Genomic DNA, 21,548 nt, shown 5'->3' with positions numbered 1-21,548 from the left:
TTGTGGCTTAGGCCTCAGAAGCACTTCACGTGGGGTAGCTCTGGCTCTCCCATACCCAGATTTGATCATTCTAATACTGTATCCTCTGTCTTTGAACCTTGATCTTAAATCCTCAGATTGTTGTTCAAATAGAGTGTTAGAAGAACAGATCCGCCTGATCCTGAGGAATTGTCCAACCGGGATGGCCCTAATGGTGGATGGAGTGTGGGCTGATGAAGCATGCAGCAAAGAATTGACTGCTGTTGGTTTTCGGAAAACATCAGTTTGTAAGAAACCAGTATTATCCGCGAGTATCTGTATATCCAGAAATTCAACATTCTGCTGATGATATTTGTACGTCAATTTGATGTTGAAAGCATTTACATTAAGTTGCTGCATGAAATCCATCAGCCCAGACTCCGATCCTTGCCAAATAAAGAAAATGTCATATATATATAGCGTAACCATAGGTGCACATGGTCCGCGGCACATGCGCCATCCCCATGGAAAATCTGTCTCTCCCAAAATAGTTTGGGTGATGGCAAATATTTGTAGTTTTTTTAACGTGTTAATTTTTTTTTCCTTTAATGAAAGTCTTATTATAGGAAAAAAAGCATTTTTTGTTTATAGAACTTATAACTTTTATTTTTACACTTTTTTTAAAATATTTTTATTACTTTTTATTACTTTTTTTTACTTGTCCCACTAGGGGACATTCAGACTTGCAGCTTTGATCGCTGCTAGAGTACATTACACTACCTATGTAGTGTAATGTATTCTAACTGTCATTGTGTCACTGTCACTGCTCCTCCGAGGCTTCCGTACATGGCATCCCAGAGGCCATTATCTGGCCTACGGTTGCCACGACAAGCAACGGTAGACCCCACAATCACTTCATGGGGGCTGTCGATATGCTTTAAACCCCTTAAATGCGGCGATCGCAATCTGTCACCGCATTTATGGGGTTAATTGCAGAAATCAGCGTCGATGGTCTGCTGACCGGCAAGACTGGAGTGTCAGCTGTAAGGGACAGCTGACCTCCAAGTTCCCGGACACTGTCCGTTAGAACAGTGTGCGCCCGGAGCCGCTTTGCAACTGTACGTCCTGGTGCGGGAAGCAAGCCCTCTGCAGGACGTACAGTTGCGGTGCAGCGGGTGAAGAGGTTAATCACGGCCGATATGTATTTTTACGATTGTCAATAAGGAGCCTTATTCTACAGCAGCACGTTTTTGTGGCGCTGTGTAATAAGCGCCCTTTTTATTTGCAACAATAGGCCCCATAATGAAGGCCCCCCCAGGTCTGCCATCTTTGTGCAAAACAAAATATACTGCACTACATAAGTATTTTAGTATATTGTGCAAGTGATCTAATGATTGCTAGTTAAAATCCCCTAGGGGAACTAATAAAAAAAGTAAAAAAGAGTTAAAGTTTTTTTTAATTTTCCCCAAAGTAATGTAAAAAAACATATATAAACATAATTGGTATTGCCGGATTCGTAAAAGTCTGATTTATTACAATAAAACATTATTTAACCCGTACAGTAAATGCCATAAAAAACAAAGAAAAACGCCAGAATTGCTTTTTTTTGGTCACCTCGTCTCCCACAAAAAAATGTTAACAAAAAGTGATCATAATGTTGCATGTATCTCAAAATGGTACCAATAAACACTGCAGGCCTTCCCATAAAAGAAACCTTACACAGCTTAATCGATGGAAAAATAAAAAAGTTATGGGTTTCAGAATATGGCGACACAAAACAAGAACAAATATATTTTTCTTGTTAATGTAGTAAAACATAAAAAAATATATATAAATTTGGTATCGCTGTAATTGTATTGACCCAAAAAATAAAGTTAACATGTCGTTTTTACTGCACTGTGAATGCCGTAAAAACAAAACCTAAAAAATAATCGAGAATTTACCGTTTTTTTCCATTCCACCCCTCAAAGAATTTTTTCCCAGTGCATTATGTGGCACAATACATGGAACCGTGAAAAACTACAACTCATCCTGCAAAAACAAGCCCTAATATGGCTATACAGATGGAAAAATAAGAAAAGTTATGGCTATTGGCAGGTGGGGAGAAAAGACAGAAATTAAAAATCTAAAAATGGCTGCAATGACAAGGGGTTAAAGGGAATGTGTTGTGAATTAAACCTTTTTTTTAAAGTAATTATTTATTTCTATTATATTTTTAAGTTTTTTGCTGTATTTTTTTTTATTCCACATGGTAGAAAATATAAAAAATTTAATAATAATTTGACATGTATTCCTATGTTGGCCACCAGAGGGAGCACTTCACAGAATTACAGCAAGGTGAATAAGGCAAAGCAACCTGACTCATAGCTGCCGTAAATGTGGGAGGGAATCTCACCCTCCCCCCCTCCTACAAGCCAGGAAAAGGTGTCTTCAAATTGCTAAGCAGTGTCCGGCTACCATTTTGGGTGTGATTCTGCAGCTGAGAGAAGCTATAGGACACACCAAAAGGCTAAGGCTCTGTTCACACACTTACTAAACAAAGGGAAAACAGCTCCTGATTTTCAGCCATTTTTTAATCAAACTCGCGTATTTGGCGTAATTTTTTACGGCCGTTTTTGGAGCTGTTTTTCTATAAAGTCAATGAAAAACGGCTCCAAAAACGTCCCAAGAAGTGATATGCACTTCTTTTTGGCGGGCCTCTTTTTACGTGCCGTTTTAAAAAAAAACAAAAAAAAAACTGAACGCCGTATTTCCCATTCAAACCAGAGGGCAGATGTTTGTAGGCGTTCTGCTTCCGATTTTTCAGCCGTTTTTCGGGACGTTTACGGCCCGAAAAACAGCTGAAAACCTTGCGTGTCAACATACCCTTAGAATGATGAAAGTGAAGTGAATGACTTTTCAGTTGACAGGTTCACACGGCGTGTATTTGACATATTTTTTTTGCGCATTTTACGTGCCAAAAACCACATAAAAAGCTTGCTTACGCTTTTTATTTACATAATTGGTAAAGTGCACTGCTAGTACATACAACGCGCTTTTTACACACGTGTGTAAAGGATCTGCCAGGCACAACTTCGGGGTTAACTTCCAGAGGTAATCAGTCTTCACCTGAGTCTATCTCTCTGAGACTGACTCCAGCTTCAACCACTCAGGCTGGCAGGCTTAGGAGTGGGAGAGCCTATCGCAGCCTGGCCAGACTCAGCTAGCTCCCGCCCTCTGTCTATTTATAGCTGCCTTTCCTGTTCCTCCTTGCTTGTGATTCTTTCCGTGTGGTTTCCTGGCCCAGCTACAGCTCCTACTATTTGATCCTGCTCCATACTGACCCTGGCTTTCTGACTACTCTTTTGCTCTGCGTTTGGTACCTCGTGCTCTCCTGGTTTGACTTGGCTCGTTCACCACTCTGTTGCTCACGGTGTTTCCGTGGGCAACCGCCCCTTTCCCTTTGCTTTATATTCCCTTGTATGTTTGTCTTGTGCACTTACTGAGTGCAGGGACCGCCGCCCAGTTGTACCCCGTCGCCTAGGGCGGGTCGTTGCAAGTAGGCAGGGACAGAGTGGCGGGTAGATTAGGGCTCACTTGTCCGTTTCCATACCCCTATCATTACAACGTGTTTTAAAAACACTGTTGGGTCAATGGGAAAGCAAGCCGTTAGTTTTTTACGCAAGCGTTTTTAAAAAATGTGTTGCGTAAAAAAGAACAGAGGGTGGGGTTGTGTGTGGCGTAGTTGCATGTTTAGGGGGAATTGTGTGTGTGTGTGTGTGTGTATATGGGGGGGTGCTTGCCGCTGATTCTTCAAAACAGCTGTTAAGCAGCTATGAAGGATCAGCGGCGCAAGTGCATATGCCACATGTGCTACACAGATGTATAAAGCAAAACAAATGGGTATGTATAAGGCAACGGGTATAACTGTCAAAGAATAGCCATATGAGTATACAAAATAACCGTTTATTGAATACAAAAACACTACATAGAAGTTAAAAACATTTAAAATAGCATAAGAAATGCCATATACAAATCACTGAAGGGGGAATACCACCATGATAAGTGGCTAGCAAATAGCTACCTCCTTACACTCACCTAAACCCCCAGAGCAGGCATGCAATGCATTCATCTTGAAAAGAGTGTGTAAAAATGTTGCATCAGTTAGGCATCAGATCAGCATGTCCTGTGTCTCAGGCTATATGGGGGAAAAAAGGGGAAAGAAAGCCCCACGCGTATCGCCACAAAGTGGCTTCCTCAGGGGTAAGTTTGCATGTAGACATGCAGTGTCTTTATGTAGAACAGCAAATGAAAAAGTAATCAGAAGTGCAATGACCTGCACCTGTGGACACACCTACCCCAACCTCCACGAGTGAGCTGGTGAGATAACCCAGCTGCCCTATTGCCGTGACGCTCTGCGTATGCGCCGAAGCCGCCACCATGTGCACCTGATGACGGACCCGGCGCACGCGCAGTGCGCCCAGCAGGACAGCGTTCGCCATGAAGATCAAGGCGAGCAGTCACTTAGTATGCGCACGCGCCGGCCCGCAACCATGACAACATGATGCGGTGAGCCGCGCGCGCGCATAACCAGGTCATCGGGAGGGGAGGAGAGGCATGGGAAAAAGGAGGGCTGGGAGGTTGGAAAGCCAACATGTGTTGACAGCTATGGATAAGTCGCTACAAACTATCATACCCCATGACAACGGGTTACTATAATAAACATATAGGTTATCACATGTCATCAGTGTGTTGGAACTTAGTCCAGGTTAGTTATCGAGTAATTATGCATAAATATTAAACGTTCTATCTTCTAAGCATAACGATGAATACATCATGCTAGTTACCTTTTATGCCAATATGTTGTTCATTTAATTCTACACAATTAGGCCTCATGCACACGACCGTATTTTTTCCCACCCGTAAATACTGGCGTAAATACGGGTCCGGTGTCACACGTATTCCACCCGTTTTGCACCAGTATTTACGAACCCGTGCCCGTAAATATGGGTCCGGTGTCACACGTATTCCACCCGTATTTACGAGCAAGTTTTTGGCGGCAAAATAGCACTGCACTAATCGGCAGCCCCTTCTCTCTATCAGTGCAGGATAGAGAGAAGGGACAGCCTTTTCTGTAATAAAAGTTAAAGAAATTCATACTTACCCGGCCGTTGTCTTGGTGACGCGTCCCTCTCTTCACATCCAGCCCAACATCCCTGGATGATGCGGCAGTCCATGTGACCGCTGCAGCCTGTGATTGACCTGTGATTGGCTGCAGCGGTCACATGGCCTGAAACGTCATCCAGGACGTCGGGCCGGATGTCGAGAGGGACGCGTCACCAAGGCAACAGGCGGGAGACCGGACTGGAGGAAGCAGGAAGTTGTCGGTAAGTATGAAAGTCTTTTATTTTTATTTATATTATATATTATTTATATTTATTTTTTACAGGTTTATACTGATCGGTAGTCACTGTCCAGGGTGCTGAAAGAGTTACTGCCGATCAGTTAACTCTTTCAGCTCCCTGGACAGTGGCTATTTACTGACGTCGCTTAGCAACGCTGCCGTAATGACGGGTGCACACATGTAGCCACCCGTCATTACGAGAGCTCCATAGACTTCTATGGACTGTCCGTGCCGTTATCACGGCCTGAAATAGTACATGTTCTACATTTTTCAACGGCACGGGCACCTTCCCGTGAGAAAACGGGAAGGCACCCGTCGCCAATAGAAGTCTATGAGCCCGTTATTACGGGTCGTAATTACGACCCATAATAACGGGAGTTTTTACGGTCGTGTGCATGAGGCCTTAAGGAGTATGATGAATTTTCTGATGAAGAAAACAGTTTAACAAAAATTTTGACAATATATATGTGTAGAAAATATAAGAGAGTGGGTATCAGATTATAATACAATATATTCTTTTTCTTTCTCTTTGTTTTTCCTCTTCTGTGTCCATATGTTCTCACATAATGCTCAACACCTCAGAACCGATGACTATACATAGATATGATCTAGAAGGAGAGAACATGCTGAATAATTGATCTCAGACCTATGGCTTCAAGATGAACTACTATGCCTGTCATATAACGATGCCAATAAATGACGTGCTATGTGATAATAATAAAATAATCATAAGTGACTTAGATCATTAAAACGTGACAAATAAATAAGGGAAAGGATATAAAAATTATTATATGAAATGTAAGAGACCTGAATAAATCATAATAAATATGAAGGTCATAATAAACGTGAACGAAAATATGTGATCTGTGCAAGTTAAACATAAGAAAAATGTATATGTAAAAATAAAAAATTACTCGTTATGTTTTATAGAAACCGGTAAATAGTAGTTCTTCATTTATGCCCCTAGGGGACATGCATTTTACATTGAAGATCCACCTTGCTTCATGTTGCAGAAGTCTGGGGACTATATTGCCCCCTCTAATGTTTGTCTGTATGTGTTCCAGGCCGGTCACTTTAAGACTAGAAGTCTTATCTTTGTGTACTTGTAAAAAGTGTGAAGCCACCGATGTCAGAATCTTATTTTGTTTAATATCTCTTTCGGCCAATTTGATGGTTGATAGGTGATGTTGTATTCGTTTTCGTAGTTCTTGACTTGTCTGACCTATATAAACCTTGGGACAAGAACAGGTTATCGCGTAAATGATATTTTTAGTTCGACAGTTAACCCCTTCCCGCTCCTTGACGTACTATTACGTCATGGCAGCTGTATCGTTCGCGCTCCATGACGTAATAGTACGTCACGGGAGTAACGGCCGTTTCGGCCGTCCTCCCGACACATACAGGAGCTGTGACACTGCTGTCTTGTTCAGCAGCTGTCACAGCTCCTACAGCGGGGACCGATCGCTGTGTCCCCGCTGATTAACCCCTTAAAAGCCGCGTTCTATAGAGATCGCGGCTTTTTAGGGGTTAAGCTGCCATCGCCGGCCTGCTACGCGATAGCGGCCGGCGATGGTGACTATGGCAACCGGACACCAAACAATGGCGTCCGGCGATGCCATAGACGGAAGCCTAGTGGGTCCTGACAACGTCAGGACCCACTATGCTTGCTGTCAGTGAGTAGCTGACAGTTCTAATACACTGCACTACGCATGTAGTGCAGTGTATTAGAATAGCGATCAGGGCCTCCTGCCCTCATGTCCCCTAGTGGGACAAAGTAATAAAGTTAAAAAAAAGTTAAAAAAAGTTGTGTAAAAATAAGAAAATAAAAGATTTAAAAGTATTAAAAGTAAAAATCCCCCTTTTTCCCTTATCAGTCCTTTATTATTAATAAAAATATATAAACAAACAAATAAACTATACATAATTGGTATCGCCGCGTCCGTAACGGCCTGAACTACAAAATTATTTCATTATTTATCCCGCACGGTGAACGCCGTAAAAAAAATAAATAATAAACCGAACCACAATCACAATTCTTTGGTCACTTCACCTCCCAAAAAATGGAATAAAAAGAGATCAAAAAGTCGCATGTACCTAAAAATGGTACTGATCGAAACTACAGTTCGTTACGCAAAAAATAAGTCCTCGCACGGCTTTATTGATTGAAAAATAAAAACGTTATGGCTCTTAGAATAAGGTAACACAAAAAGTGAATGATTGTTTACAAAACTTATTTTATTGTGCAAATGCCATAAGACATAAAAAACTATAAACATCTGGTATCGCCGTAATCGTATCGCCCCGCAGAATAAAGTGAATATGTCATTTATAGCGCACGGTGAACGCTGTAAAAAAAAACGAAAAAAAAAAAAAAATCGTACAATTGCTGTTTTTTAGTCACCACGCCACCTAAAAATAGAATAAAAACTGATCAAAAAGCCGCATGCACCCCAAGAAAACTACAATGGATTCCTCAAGGGGTCTAGTTTCCAAATTGGGGTCACTTTTGGGGGGTTCCCAATGTTTTGGCACCACAAGACCTCTTCAAACCGGACATGGTGCCTAATAAAAAAGATGCTTCAAAATCCACTAGGTGCTCCTTTGCTTCGGAGGCCGATGCTTCAGCCCATTACCGCACGAGGGCCACATGTGGGATATTTCTCAAAACTGCAGAATCTGGGCAATAAGTATTAAGTTGCGTTTCTCTGATAAATCCTTTTGTGTTATAAAAAAAATGGTATAAAGAGGATTTTCTTACCAAAAAAAAAATGTAAATTTCACCTCTACTTTGCTCTAAATTCCTGTGAAACACCTAAAGGGTTCATAAACTTTCTAAATGCTGTTGTGGATACTTTGAGGGGTCTAGTTTCTAAAATGGGGTGTTTGATAGGGGTTTCTAATATATGGGCCCCTCAAAGCAACTTCAGAACTGAACTGGAACCTAAAAAAATAAATAAATGAGGCAATACTTCGCTTCTTACATTATACTGATAATGAGCCGTGCCCACCCCGAGATGACCCCAGTTTTGACCGTTTGTATAAACGGAGACCCCTATTAGACCGTTCCAGTGCCCGGTTTTCCCAAGCATACACCCCTGAGAAGTGTATTTCTATTGATGAGTCCCTGGTACATTTTAAAGGGAGGGTTCAATTCCGCGAGTACCTGCCGGGTAAGAGGGCAAGGTATGGCGTGAAGATGTATAAGCTGTGAGAGTGCATCAGGGTATACCTACAGGTTTAGGATATATGAAGGAAAGGCCACCCCCAAACCAGACTGCATCCTGGACTACAATAGGTACATGGGAGGGATGGACTTGTAAGATCAAGCCCTGAAGCCCTACAGCGCCATGCGGTGTGGTATAAGAAGCTGGCCGGGCACATCATACAGATGGCATTGTACAATGCGTACATGCTACGTCGATGTGCAGGCCAGACGGGAACTTTCCTGGAATTTCAAGAGGTGATTATCAAGAACCTAATCTTTAGGGACCAAGAAGGGGGGGGCACCCAGTACTTCTGGAAGCGAGCCCACACGCATCGTACCAGGGCAACACTTTCCAGGAGAAGTTCCCCAAACTGGCAAGAAGGGAAAAAGTCAAAAGAGGTGCAAAGTCTGCTATAAGAGGGGGATAAGGGATGACACAATATATCAATGTGACACGTGTCCCGAATAACCAGAGCTCTGTATGAAAGTGTTTTAAAATTTATCATACATCCCTTGGTTTATAATTTACCCCAATTTTACTTACCCTGATGCACTCCACACAGCTTATCCCCCCTCGTCTTTCCCCTCTGATCCCTGCTGTGTGTCCAGGCAGCTGATAACAGCCACATGTAGGGTATTGCCATACCCGGGAGAACCCACATTACAGTTTATGGGGTGTAGGTCTCCGGTCAAAATGCTCACTACACATGTAGATGAATGCCTTAAGGGTGTAGTTTTTAAAACGGGGTCACTTCTTGGGGGTTTCAACTGTTCTGGTACCTCAGGGGCTTCTGCATACATGACTTCGCACTAGAAAATCCCCAGTAGGCCAAATGGTGGTCCTTTCCTTCTGAGCCCTCCCATGGGCCCAAATGGCAGTTTATCACAACAAATGGGGTATTGCGGCCCTCAGAACAAATTGCGCAACAGAATGGGGTATTTTGTTTCTTGTGAAAATAAGAAATTTTCAGCCAAAACTACATATTATTTGAAAAAAATAATTTTGTTTTCATTCCCAGCCCAATTCAAATAAGTTCTGTGAAAAAACTATGGGGTCAAAATGGTCACATTACCCATAAATGAAGTCCTTGAGGGGTGTAGTTTCCAAAATGGGGTCATTTGTGGTTGGTTTCTATTGCTTTGATACCTCTGGGGCTCTGCAAATGCGACATGGCACCCGAAAACCAATCCAGCAAAATCTGGACTCCAAAGAACACACAGCGCTCCTTTCCTTCTGAGCCCTCCCATGGGCCCAAACGGCAGTTTATCACCACAAATGGGGTATTGCCGCACTCAGGACAAATTGGGCAACAGAATGGAGTATTTTATTTCTTGTGAAAATAAGAATTTTTGAGCTAAAATGACATATTATTGGAAAAAATATATATTTTTTTAATTCCCAGCCCAATTCAAATTAGTTCTGTGAAGAAACTATGGAGTCTAAATGGTCACATTACCCATAAATGAATTCCTTGAGGGGTGTAGTTTCCAAAATGGGGTCACTTCTGGTGGGTTTCCATTGCTTTGATACCTCTGGGGCTCTGCAAATGCGACATGGCACCCGAAAACCAAACCAGCAAAATCTGTACTCCAAAGAACACACAGCGCTCCTTCCCTTCTGAGGCCTCCCATGGGCCCAAACGGCAGTTTATTGCCACAAATGGGGTATTGATGCACTCAGGAGAAATTGGGCAACAAAATTGAGTATTTTGTTCCCTGTGAAAATAAGAAATTTTGGTAAAAAATTACATCTTATTGGAAAAAATGTCATTTTTTTAATGTCACAGCCCAATTGAAATAGATGCTGTGAAAAAACTGTGTGGTCAAAATGCTAACAACAACCATAAATGAATTCCTTGAGGGGTGTAGTTTCCAAAATGGGGTCACTTTTGGTGGGTTTCCATTGCTTTGATACCTCTGAGGCTCTGCAAATGCGACATGGCACCCGAAAACCAATCCAACAAAATCTGGACTCCAACAAACATATAGCGCTCCTTTCCTTCTGAGCCCTCCCATGGGCCCAAACGGCAGTTTATCACCACAAATGGGGTATTGCCACACTAAGGACAAATTGGGCAACAAAATGGGGTATTTTGTTCCTTGTGAAAATAAGAAATTTTGATCACAAATGACATTTTATTGGAAAAAATGACATTTTTTTCATTTCAGAGCCCAATTCAAATACGTGCTGTGAAAAAACTGTGCGGTCAAAATGGTAACAACAACCCTAAATGAATTCCTTGAGGGGTGTAGTTTCCAAAATGGGGTCACTATTGGGGGATTCCTACTGTTTTGACACCTCAACACCTCTTCAAACCTGGCATGCTGCCTAAAATATATTCTAATAAAAAAGGGGCCTCAAAATGCACTAGGTGCTTCTTTGCTTCTAGGGCTTGTGTTTTAGTCCACGAGCGCAGTAGGGCCACATGTGGGACATTTCTAAAAACTGCAGAATCTGGAGAATACATATTTAGTAGTGTTTCTCTGGTAAAACCTTCTGTGTTACAGAAAAAAAAATGAATAAAATTGAAATTCAGCAAGAAAAATGAAATTTGCAAATTTCACCTCCACTTTGCTTTAATTCCTGTGAAATGCCTGAAGGGTTAAAAAACTTTCTAACTGCTGTTTTGAATACTTTGAGGGGTCTAGTTTTTAAAATGGGGTGTTTTATCAGGGTTTCTAATATATAGGCCCCACAAAGCCACTTCAGAACTCAAGAGGTACCTTAAAAAAAAGGCTTTTGAAATTTTCTTAAAAATATGAGAAATTGCTGTTTATGTTCTAAGCCTTGTAACGTCCAAGAAAAATAAAAAAATGTTCAAAAAACGATGCCAATCTAAAGTAGACATATGGGAAATGTGAACTAGTAACTATTTTGGGTGGTATAACCGTCTGTTTTACAAGCAGATGCATTTAAATTCAGAAAAATGCAATTTTTTCAAAATTTTCTCTACATTTTGCAATTTTTCACCAATAAACACTGAATATATCGACCAAATTTTACCACGAACATGAAGCCCAATGTGTCACGAGAAAACAATCTCAGAATCGCTTGGGTAGGTTTAAGCATTCCGACGTTATTACCACATAAAGTGAAATATGTCAGATTTGAAAAATGGGCTCTGAGCCTTAAGGCCAAAACTAGGCTGCGTCCTTAAGGGGTTAATGTATGACTTAAGTGGGTATTGCTTTTTGTCAACTGGATCTGTGAAAGTGTCACTGGATTTAACAAATTGACATATGTTGCAATCCCCACATGCATATGAACCTATAAGTTTAGTTCCTCTACCTAGTCGTATCGTCGGTCTTGAAAAATGACTTCTTGTTACTCTGTCCCCAAGATTGCGGGCTCTTCTTGATGTTAGGAGAGGTCTCTCAGGGATGTGTGGAATAAGTTTGGCTTCACATAATAGAATGTTCCAATTTCTATTCAATATTTTGGTGATGTCTTGCCATTGACTGTTGTAGGCTGTTATGATCCTTGGCTTGTTGTCTTTTATCCGATGTTTGGGTGTGAATGTCTGGATTCTATTGCTCTTTGCTGCTTTTGAAAAAGCTTTCGAAATGACTTTTTGTGGATATCCTCTTGATTTAAATCTTTCACTTAGGTCCTTTGCATGAAATTTGAAATCTTGTTCCTCGCTACAGTTTCTCCTGATCCTCAGGAATTGTCCTGTTGGAATACAATTTTTCAAGTGTGGAGGATGAAAACTTTGGTAATGGAGCAGATTATTGGTGGCTGTTTCTTTACGGTACAGTGTAGTCTTTACTTGAGGTCCGTGCATTTTAATTTTTAAGTCAAGGAACTCAACCATTTCCTTTGAAATTTTGGCAGTGAGGCGTATATTCCATGGATTCTCATTAAGTTCTTCAATGAATGACCCGCATTCTTCTGCTGTCCCTGTCCAAAAAATGAGAATGTCATCTATATGTCTTTGCCATTTAATGACATGCTGTTGAAAACTTATTTGTGTCTCCTCCCACCAACCTAAAAAGAGGTTTGCGTAGGAGGGAGCACAACGTGCCCCCATAGCTGTGCCAGAAACTTGGCGATAAAATTTCCTATCAAACACAAAATAATTGTGTCCAAGGACAAATTCAAGAAGATCAAGCAAAAAGGAATCATGCTGTCTATTGGATGCCGTCTGCTGATTAAGGTGATGCATAACTGCTCTCAGTCCCAAATGATGCCTAATATTAGTATACAGGGATTCTACATCCAAGGACATAACCAGGGTGCCAAGGGGGACCTCCAAGTCATTCAATTGTTCTATAAGATGCATAGAATCCCTAGTATAGATTTAAGTTGTAGTACCATGGGCTGTAAAAAATAATGTATATAAGTGCAGGCCTTTTCACAAAGACTTCCTATACCAGCTACAATTGGTCTACCTAGAGGATTAGTCAAAGATTTATGCACCTTGGGCACCAAATAAAATGTTGGTATAATAGGTTTCTCTGTTTTTAGATACTTGCATTCATTGTTATTGATGGTACCATAATGGGATGCTGCATCAATAAGTAAATCCAATTTTTTCTTAAAGGAATCAGTTGGGTCAGATGGTAAAACCAGGTAAAAAGATGTATTAGTTAGTTGTTTTAACGCTTCTTGGGTATATTGTTCCGTGCCCCACAACACAATATTACCTCCTTTATCTGCTTCTTTGATGACAAATGTGTCATTTTCACTCAAGGGGGATAAAGCTAATCTCTCCGATTTTGTGAGTTGTCCCGTTGATGTTTAAATATGTCCAAGTCCTGAATATCCTTAGACACTAATTCAAAAAAAATTTGTATTGGTGGACATAGCTTAAAAGACGGAGTCTTTTGTGAGGGGGTTTTATAGGGAAATTTAAACTTACCTAGTTCTTCATTGCTCTCATTCTCTTTGAGTAGATCCAAAAGATCTCGGAATACTTGTCTATCCTCCTCCGGTAAGGAGTCAATCATGGAGGGTTGATGATATAGTATTTTAAATATGAGTTGTCTACAAAATAAATAGACATCCTTAGTTAGTTCGAATTTGTCTAGCCTTCTCGTGGGCGAAAAAGTGAGTCCTTTTTCCAAAACTGACCTTTCCAAAGGTGTTAGTGCATATGAGGTGAGGTTGATAATTTGTAATTGTTGTGTTACGGTATTTTTCAAATTTTATGTTACTTCGTAAAGTTCCGTTTGCTGCGTTTGGGGGACCATTCCCTGTGTCTCGGTCCTCTTTTTCTTACGTTTACCTCGCCTGGTCCTCTTTCGGTATCGCTGGTGTCCGTAGATAAAAAATCACTGGTAGATTCTTCAGCGATAAATGGTGCAACATTTTGTTTTGTATTGGTATTTGTGTATCCTTGCCTTCTATTCCCTGCATGTTTCCATTTGTATGCTCTCTGTTTTTCAAAATCTGTTCTATCTCTGTGAAATTTTTGTTTTTTGCCTTGAATGATATCTTTTTCGTATTTTTCTATAATCTCCCTAAGTTTCGTTTGAAATGGTTTAACCATGTGGGTCTGGTCAAATCCTGTGAGTTTACTTTCTAGATTCTTGATGCGTTCTTTGATCTGAACCACCAGATTATTATCATGTTCAATCAGCATACGTATGAGTACATGGGAACATTGTAATAAACCCTGTTCCCATATTGATTTAAAGGTAATATCAAATTCCCATGCAGGAAATGTTGTCATGGTTGCGGGCCGGCGCGTGCGCATACTAAGTGACTACTCGCCTTGATCTTCATGGTGAACGCTGTCCTGCTGGGCGCACTGCGTGTGCGCCGGGTCCGTCATCAGGTGCACATGGTGGCGGCTTCGGCGCATACGCAGAGCGTCACGGCAATAGGGCAGCTGGGTTATCTCACCAGCTCACTCGTGGAGGTTGGGGTAGGTGTGTCCACAGGTGCAGGTCATTGCACTTCTGATTACTTTTTCATTTGCTGTTCTACATAAAGACACTGCATGTCTACATGCAAACTTATCCCTGAGGAAGCCACTTTGTGGCGATACGCGTGGGGCTTTTTTTTCCCCCATATAGCCTGAGACACAGGACATGCTGATCTGATGCCTAACTGATGCAACATTTTTACACACTCTTTTCAAGATTAATGCATTGCATGCCTGCTCTGGGGGTTTAGGTGAATGTAAGGAGGTAGCTATTTGCTAGCCACTTATCATGGTGGTATTCCCCCTTCAGTGATTTGTATATGGCATTTCTTATGCTATTTTAAATGTTTTTAACTTCTATGTAGTGTTTTTGTATTCAATAAACGGTTATTTTGTATACTCATATGGCTATTCTTTGACAGTTATACCCGTTGCCTTATACATACCCATTTGTTTTGCTTTATACATAGTGGTTTGTAGGGTATGTGGCATGATATATGCAGTGCCTGCTAGTGATATACATGTGCTACACAGACACACACACTCCGCTCTGCTACACAGACACACACACACACACACACACACACACACACACACACACAATCAGCTCTGCTACACAGACACACACACACACTCAGCTCTGCTACACAGACACACACACACTCAGCTCTGCTACACAGACACACACACACACACACACTCAGCTCTGCTACACAGACACACACACACTCAGCTCTGCTACACAGACACACACACACTCAGCTCTGCTACACAGACACACACACACAGCTCTGGTACACAGACACACACCCACTCAGCACTGCAACATCTGACAAGCTTAGCTCCGCACACCGTCCACACTGAAAATACATCTAGTGACAGGGGTGCGTCGGGAGGGGGGGCGTAGGGTGGGGGGGGTGCGCATCAGGTGGGGGTCCCGTCGGGGGTCACGAGAGCGGGGGTCTGTGAGAGAGCGAGAGGGACAGACAGAGACACACACACACCTTACCTGCAGTGCAGCTGCTCTTCATAATGGCGCCTCCTATCTCCCTACAAACAGCTTCTCTGCTGTGTGACTCTGACCTGTGTCTGCGCAGTACAGAGCCAGATAGCAGAGGTAATGGACGGGAGCCGTTCATTGTGCCCCATGCATTGTAGCTGCCGTATTCCATCTCTGTATGTGTCGTTAATCGACACATACAGAGATGAAAAAAATGGCAGCCCCCGTAGACAAGTAAAAGTATGAATAAATATCTATAAAGAACCAGACCTAACAATAAACGTTATGGTAAACGTCCACACATATCAAGGAAAACAAGTATTAAATACCTATAACTGTATGTGAGGACAGATATATGCACCCCTAAGGGTAAAATATAAAACCCAGTACAACCAAAGAATTTGCAAAAATATATAATCCTTTATTACAATAAATACAAGAACATTTTGGCCATCAAGACCTAAAAACCACAAACAATTAAAATATGCACAGTGGACAACATGGGATTTATTGACAAATGGCATATATACAATAAATCAAAAAATGCCAAACAAGAATCATACTGTCAGTCATGCCATAAATGTGTATACTCAAATGAATATATAGCAGAAGCCTGGAGCTGTATCTCCAGAAAGATATGCAAAGACTTAACAGTAAAGTATAGACCCTGGTCAAAAAATGACATGCAAAAAAAGCTAAGTAGCCAACACTGAGTAGTCAGTGTGAATATGTAGGTATAGAAACCAGAGAATCACCTAAAGTCATAATAAGTCCCAGAAGCCATACCAACCAATATATTGCATGCCAGATCAGTGTAAATGAATGTCCACAGCAGGAGCCCCGACGCGCGTTTCGCGGTAGCTTTTTCAAGGGGTACTAGCTAATGAGGTGACCACCGTTGTATCTATACTGAGTTGCAAGGAAGGTGTGTTCAAAAATAGCGAATGGTAGCACAGATCACCAACACAAAACACCTGAAGCATATCAGGTGTCATGCATTGGTGAATCAAAGAAAAAAAGAGGCCGGCACATAGCTCACACAAGCTCCCAATCAGTGGGCTGCGAACCAGAACCACTTGTGATGACAAGTACGTACAAGGAGTAAGATGCGCGCATGCGCGTGCGCGTCAATCAAAGGCGCAATCCAAAACCGAAAGTCATCGCATATAGATGACGAATCATGCGATAGTGGCCATCTTAGATATGGGCACAAACAGAGATGAAAAGTGCGCTTGCGCGTACGCACCAAACGCCGAGAGCAGATGTCAGAACAGATATGTATGACGTGTTGTACCATGGTAACCATTATAAATATAAACAATAACAGTTAGAAGTCCAATTTAAAGAGCAAGACCGGATTTAGCATAAGAATATAGTAAAACTATAGGATCCACAGTTATAAATGGACAATAATACACACAATAACAGTTCATACATCTAGAATATTATAAGGACCACATATTAAACATTGTACATACATTATACACATAGCACATAATATAAACAATAAATAATCTTTAATATTATAAATAATAATAAATAAATAAGATAATATAATACATAACACCAAGTGAAAAAATAAATGTGCAAAAAAAGTGCAAAGTGAAGTGAATAAATAAATAATGATATAAATAAATAAATGAAAAAACGTGACAAATTACACATCTAAAAATGTACATTTTGGCATTTATTTTAGTGGATTATAATACATACAGCAATTAAATAAATATACAATATGTATCCAAAATATAGTGACAAAAATATATGAATCCGTATTGTGTTTTAATGTTTAATGTGAAAGCGGCAAATAGTGTAAAAAGAATATATGTGTAAAAATAAATATAATGTGTAGGCTTAATTGTGAGAAAATAGATATAAAAATATAAGAATATATAAACAAAGTGTATAGCAAAACTCAATATGAAAATAAATAAATCTAATAAGCCGAATGTGCTAATAAATTTGAAGAAATATTAAAGTGTTTGCTTCGATACCCACCTATATAAAGATGCACACAGTATATATATATATATATATATATATATATATATATATATATATATATATATATATATATTAGATACATATATACTATGAAGTTCAGTATGTGCCAGAAACATATATACAGGTGAGAACCCCATGAGAAAGCTACCGGACCAAAGAAGTTTGAACAAATTCCAAACATAATGATGAAAGAAGTCAACCAGAAGCTTAATTCAGGAGTATTATATGTGATCCTCTGTGTTCAATTCTGCACATCAATTACATCTCAAAACGAACATACATGTAGCCCCTATAAGAAGACAAAAAAATATAGTAATAGTAATGATATTTATAAAGTACCACCAGATATAGATGCAGTCAAACAACAAGTGTTTGAGCCAAACACCGACCAGATGTTCACCATACAACGTGATCAAACAACCTAGCAGAATGTATGCAGATTAAAAAGTTAAAAGATGTATGATGCTATAGGACCAAAGAATTTTTATTTTTATAATTAAAGGAAGGAAGCAAAGGACATTTTCTCATTAAGCCCCAGAGGCGAGCTGGTCTTCAGTTTAGTGATCCATTTGCATTCAATCCGTTCTAATTTACGGAAAGTATCTCCTCCACGTGATCCAACAATAATTTTGTCGATGCCATGAACCCTCAGATCCTGCCACCTATTATTATGGAAATCCCGGAAATGTCGAGGAATAGTTTTCAACTTATTGAGTTCTTCCCAATTATGATCCTCTATTATTCCTGCCTTTTTGATGTCCCTCACATGTTCCTGAATTCGCGTTTTTAATTCTCTGGTGGTCATGCCAACATAAGACAGCCCACATGGACATGTGGCCATATATACCACACCAGTGGTGCTACAATTGATAAAATGTACGATTTTGAAACTCTTTATCTTCTCAGAGTCTGTGAAAATATCTGTTTTCACAATCAATTTGCATATGGAGCAATGACCACAAGAGAAAGATCCCCATGCTGGCCCTTTCGAGCCAAAAAGGTAGGTTTTGGGACCAGGAGCGCCATAATGGCTCCAGACTAGATGATCACCCAAAGTTTTGCTTCTTTTAGCTGTAAGTTGGGGCTTCAAGGGTAGATGTTTTTTCAGGTCAGGATCAGTAAGCAAGATTGGCCAAAAACGACTCACAATATTTCTCATCCCAATCCATTGCGAGTTGTATGGGGTAATGAGTCTTACTGTATCATCCTTCTTCTTACGTTTTTGTTGGGTAAGCAAGTTATCCCTGTTGCTCTGACAAGCCCTATGGTATCCCCTTTCAATATCTTTCTTGGGATATCCACGTTGTATAAACCGGGTCCTCAAACATTGTGACTCCCTTTCAAAATTGGAGTCAGAGTCACATACCCGTCTGGCTCTCAAAAATTGCCCCGTAGGAATAGCCCGTATGACATGAGAGGGATGAAATGACGATGCATGCAAGAGAGAATTAACAGAAGTTTCCTTCCGAAAAATAGTAGTGCTGAGCTTACCTGAGTCTTGTACCATCATTTTAATGTCAAGAAAGTCCATGTTCGTTTGGCTGATCCTACTTGTTAGTTTGATATTCTGTGTATTCATGTTCAAAGTAGACATAAATTGATCAAGGTCTCCCCGCGTGCCCTGCCAAATAAACAGGATGTCATCGATGAAACGCATCCACCCAACAACATTTCCAGACACCATATCCATGGCCTCCTGTACAGTTTCGCGTTCCCAATATCCCCAAAATAAATTAGCATATGAAGGTGCGCAAGTGGCACCCATAGCCGTTCCCCGGAGTTGTAAATAGTGTTTGTCCCTGAACACAAAATAATTATGCTCAAGGACAAACCGCATCAAAAGGATCAAAAATTTGACCAATTCGGGATCATGATCACATGAGTCCAGGAAATATTGAATGGCTCTCAGCCCAACCTCATGGTCAATACAGGTATATAGGGATTCCACGTCACAGGATACCAAATACATATCCTGCTCAATGGTCACCCCATCTAGGCGTTTCAACACGTCCGTGGAGTCTTTCACATACGATTGTAAATTCTCGACACAAGGGCGGAGATAAAAGTCCAAGAAACGACAAATGGATTCACACAGACTCCCACATCCTGACACAATAGGCCGACCAGGTGGCTTATTCCGATCTTTGTGTACCTTAGGTAGGAGGTATAGTGTGGGAGTGATAGGAAACTTCACCATAAGCCCATCCATGATTTTTTTAGTGATAATATTTTTATCACAAGCCTCTACTAGCAACCCATCAAGCTGACCCTTAAAATCAGTAGTGGGATCACGTGTCAAACGCCTATAACATTGCACATCCCGTAGTTGCCGATATGCCTCTGCTTCGTACATCTCAGATGGCCATACCACCACATTTCCACCCTTGTCAGCCGGTTTGAATACAATGCCCTTCATCTGCTTGAGCTCACGCAAAGCTTTGCGCTGAGCCCAAGATAGATTGTCATAGCCACGATCCTGTGGCAATTTCCGAAGTTCATCCACCACCATTCTGACGAACATCTCCACTGATGGATTAAGTGACAAGGGGGGAAATGTGGTGGACCTAGGACGGATGGCGTCGGGAAACCTACCATCAGTCACATCCTGCTCCTGGAGTAGAGACTCTAACGCCCGGAACGCTTCCAGTTCCTCCTGTACTGTAAAGAGATGGTGAGGTTCATTTTTAGAATAATACTTTTTATATATGAGTTTACGTGCAAACATAAACACATCCTTGATGGCTAGAAAATCATCAAAGCCTGTCACAGGACAAAAAGACAGCCCTAAAGAGAGCACCGAGATTTGACTAGGGGTGAGTACTATATCTGAGATGTTAATTACCTTAAGTTCACCTCCTACATTGTCGTCCACAGAGTTAAATTTTCTTTTTGTGGTGGCACGTCTAGTTTCATATCTCCTAGTATTGATAGGATGACTACCCTGTGATGTTCCAGATGTTGCACTATCCAATGAGGACAGGGATTCAGAGCGTGGCATCGTGTTGGAACCACGTCTTTGCCACTTGTATACCCTTTGTTCCTGGAAGTCCATCAAATCGCGCTGATACTTCTTGGACTTTAGTTCTTTAATGTCATTCTCCCATTTTGTGTATTCCAGGCTCAATTCATGTTCAAATTTAGAGAGGAGATCTGGTGTAAGTTCAATTTTTACTTTCTCCTGTAGGGGCAACAACAATTTTTCTATTTCCTCCAGTTGCTTCTTATCCCAGCCAATAAGGAGCTCTATGAAGGTCCGTGAACATGATCTACATGCCTCTTCCCATCGAGAGCGAAACATGACATCATCAAATCAGAAGGAGGGGAAAACCTGGACTCGCAGGCCTCTGGGGATCAGGTCCTTGGTAAGATATTGCTCCAAGGCCACCTTGTTCCACCATACTCTCATCCTTCGTTTCAATAAATCTTTCAATTTTTTCTGGGTTTCTAATACTCCCATATGGGCTACACCCGTAGGTCCTACAGCATCATTGCTAAAAACTTGGGTCACAGATGACAGCCAATTGGTTTCACGTGTAAGGAAATCCATATTTGTATTAAGGCCTATGAGACAAAAGCAGAAATAAATACCTATAAAGAACCAGACCTAACAATAAACGTTATGGTAAACGTCCACACATATCAAGGAAAACAAGTATTAAATACCTATAACTGTATGTGAGGACAGATATATGCACCCCTAAGGGTAAAATATAAAACCCAGTACAACCAAAGAATTTGCAAAAATATATAATCCTTTATTACAATAAATACAAGAACATTTTGGCCATCAAGACCTAAAAACCACAAACAATTAAAATATGCACAGTGGACAACATGGGATTTATTGACAAATGGCATATATACAATAAATCAAAAAATGCCAAACAAGAATCATACTGTCAGTCATGCCATAAATGTGTATACTCAAATGAATATATAGCAGAAGCCTGGAGCTGTATCTCCAGAAAGATATGCAAAGACTTAACAGTAAAGTATAGACCCTGGTCAAAAAATGACATGCAAAAAAAGCTAAGTAGCCAACACTGAGTAGTCAGTGTGAATATGTAGGTATAGAAACCAGAGAATCACCTAAAGTCATAATAAGTCCCAGAAGCCATACCAACCAAT

The 21,548-nt window shown here is 40.8% G+C and overlaps 1 long non-coding RNA gene across 2 annotated transcripts in view; it reads left to right on the top strand.

The window, feature by feature from the left end:
* Nucleotides 1–20,779, top strand: part of LOC142652715 (uncharacterized) — a 50,230-nt gene extending 29,451 nt beyond the window's left edge. The window contains exon 3 of one of the 2 annotated variants that reach the window (XR_012847898.1): nt 20,605–20,779. This is a non-coding gene — a long non-coding RNA (uncharacterized LOC142652715). Of the gene's footprint in view, nt 1–5,923; nt 6,205–20,604 lie in introns of those variants that run through there. The other variant, XR_012847899.1, reaches the window with a different exon arrangement.
* Nucleotides 20,780–21,548: the final 769 nt, after the last annotated feature.

Source organism: Rhinoderma darwinii, chromosome 5 (assembly GCF_050947455.1).
Source record: "Rhinoderma darwinii isolate aRhiDar2 chromosome 5, aRhiDar2.hap1, whole genome shotgun sequence".
Lineage (NCBI taxonomy): Eukaryota > Metazoa > Chordata > Amphibia > Anura > Rhinodermatidae > Rhinoderma > Rhinoderma darwinii.
Note: the sequence above shows the minus strand (reverse complement) of the source record. Positions and strands in the feature narration are given on the sequence as shown.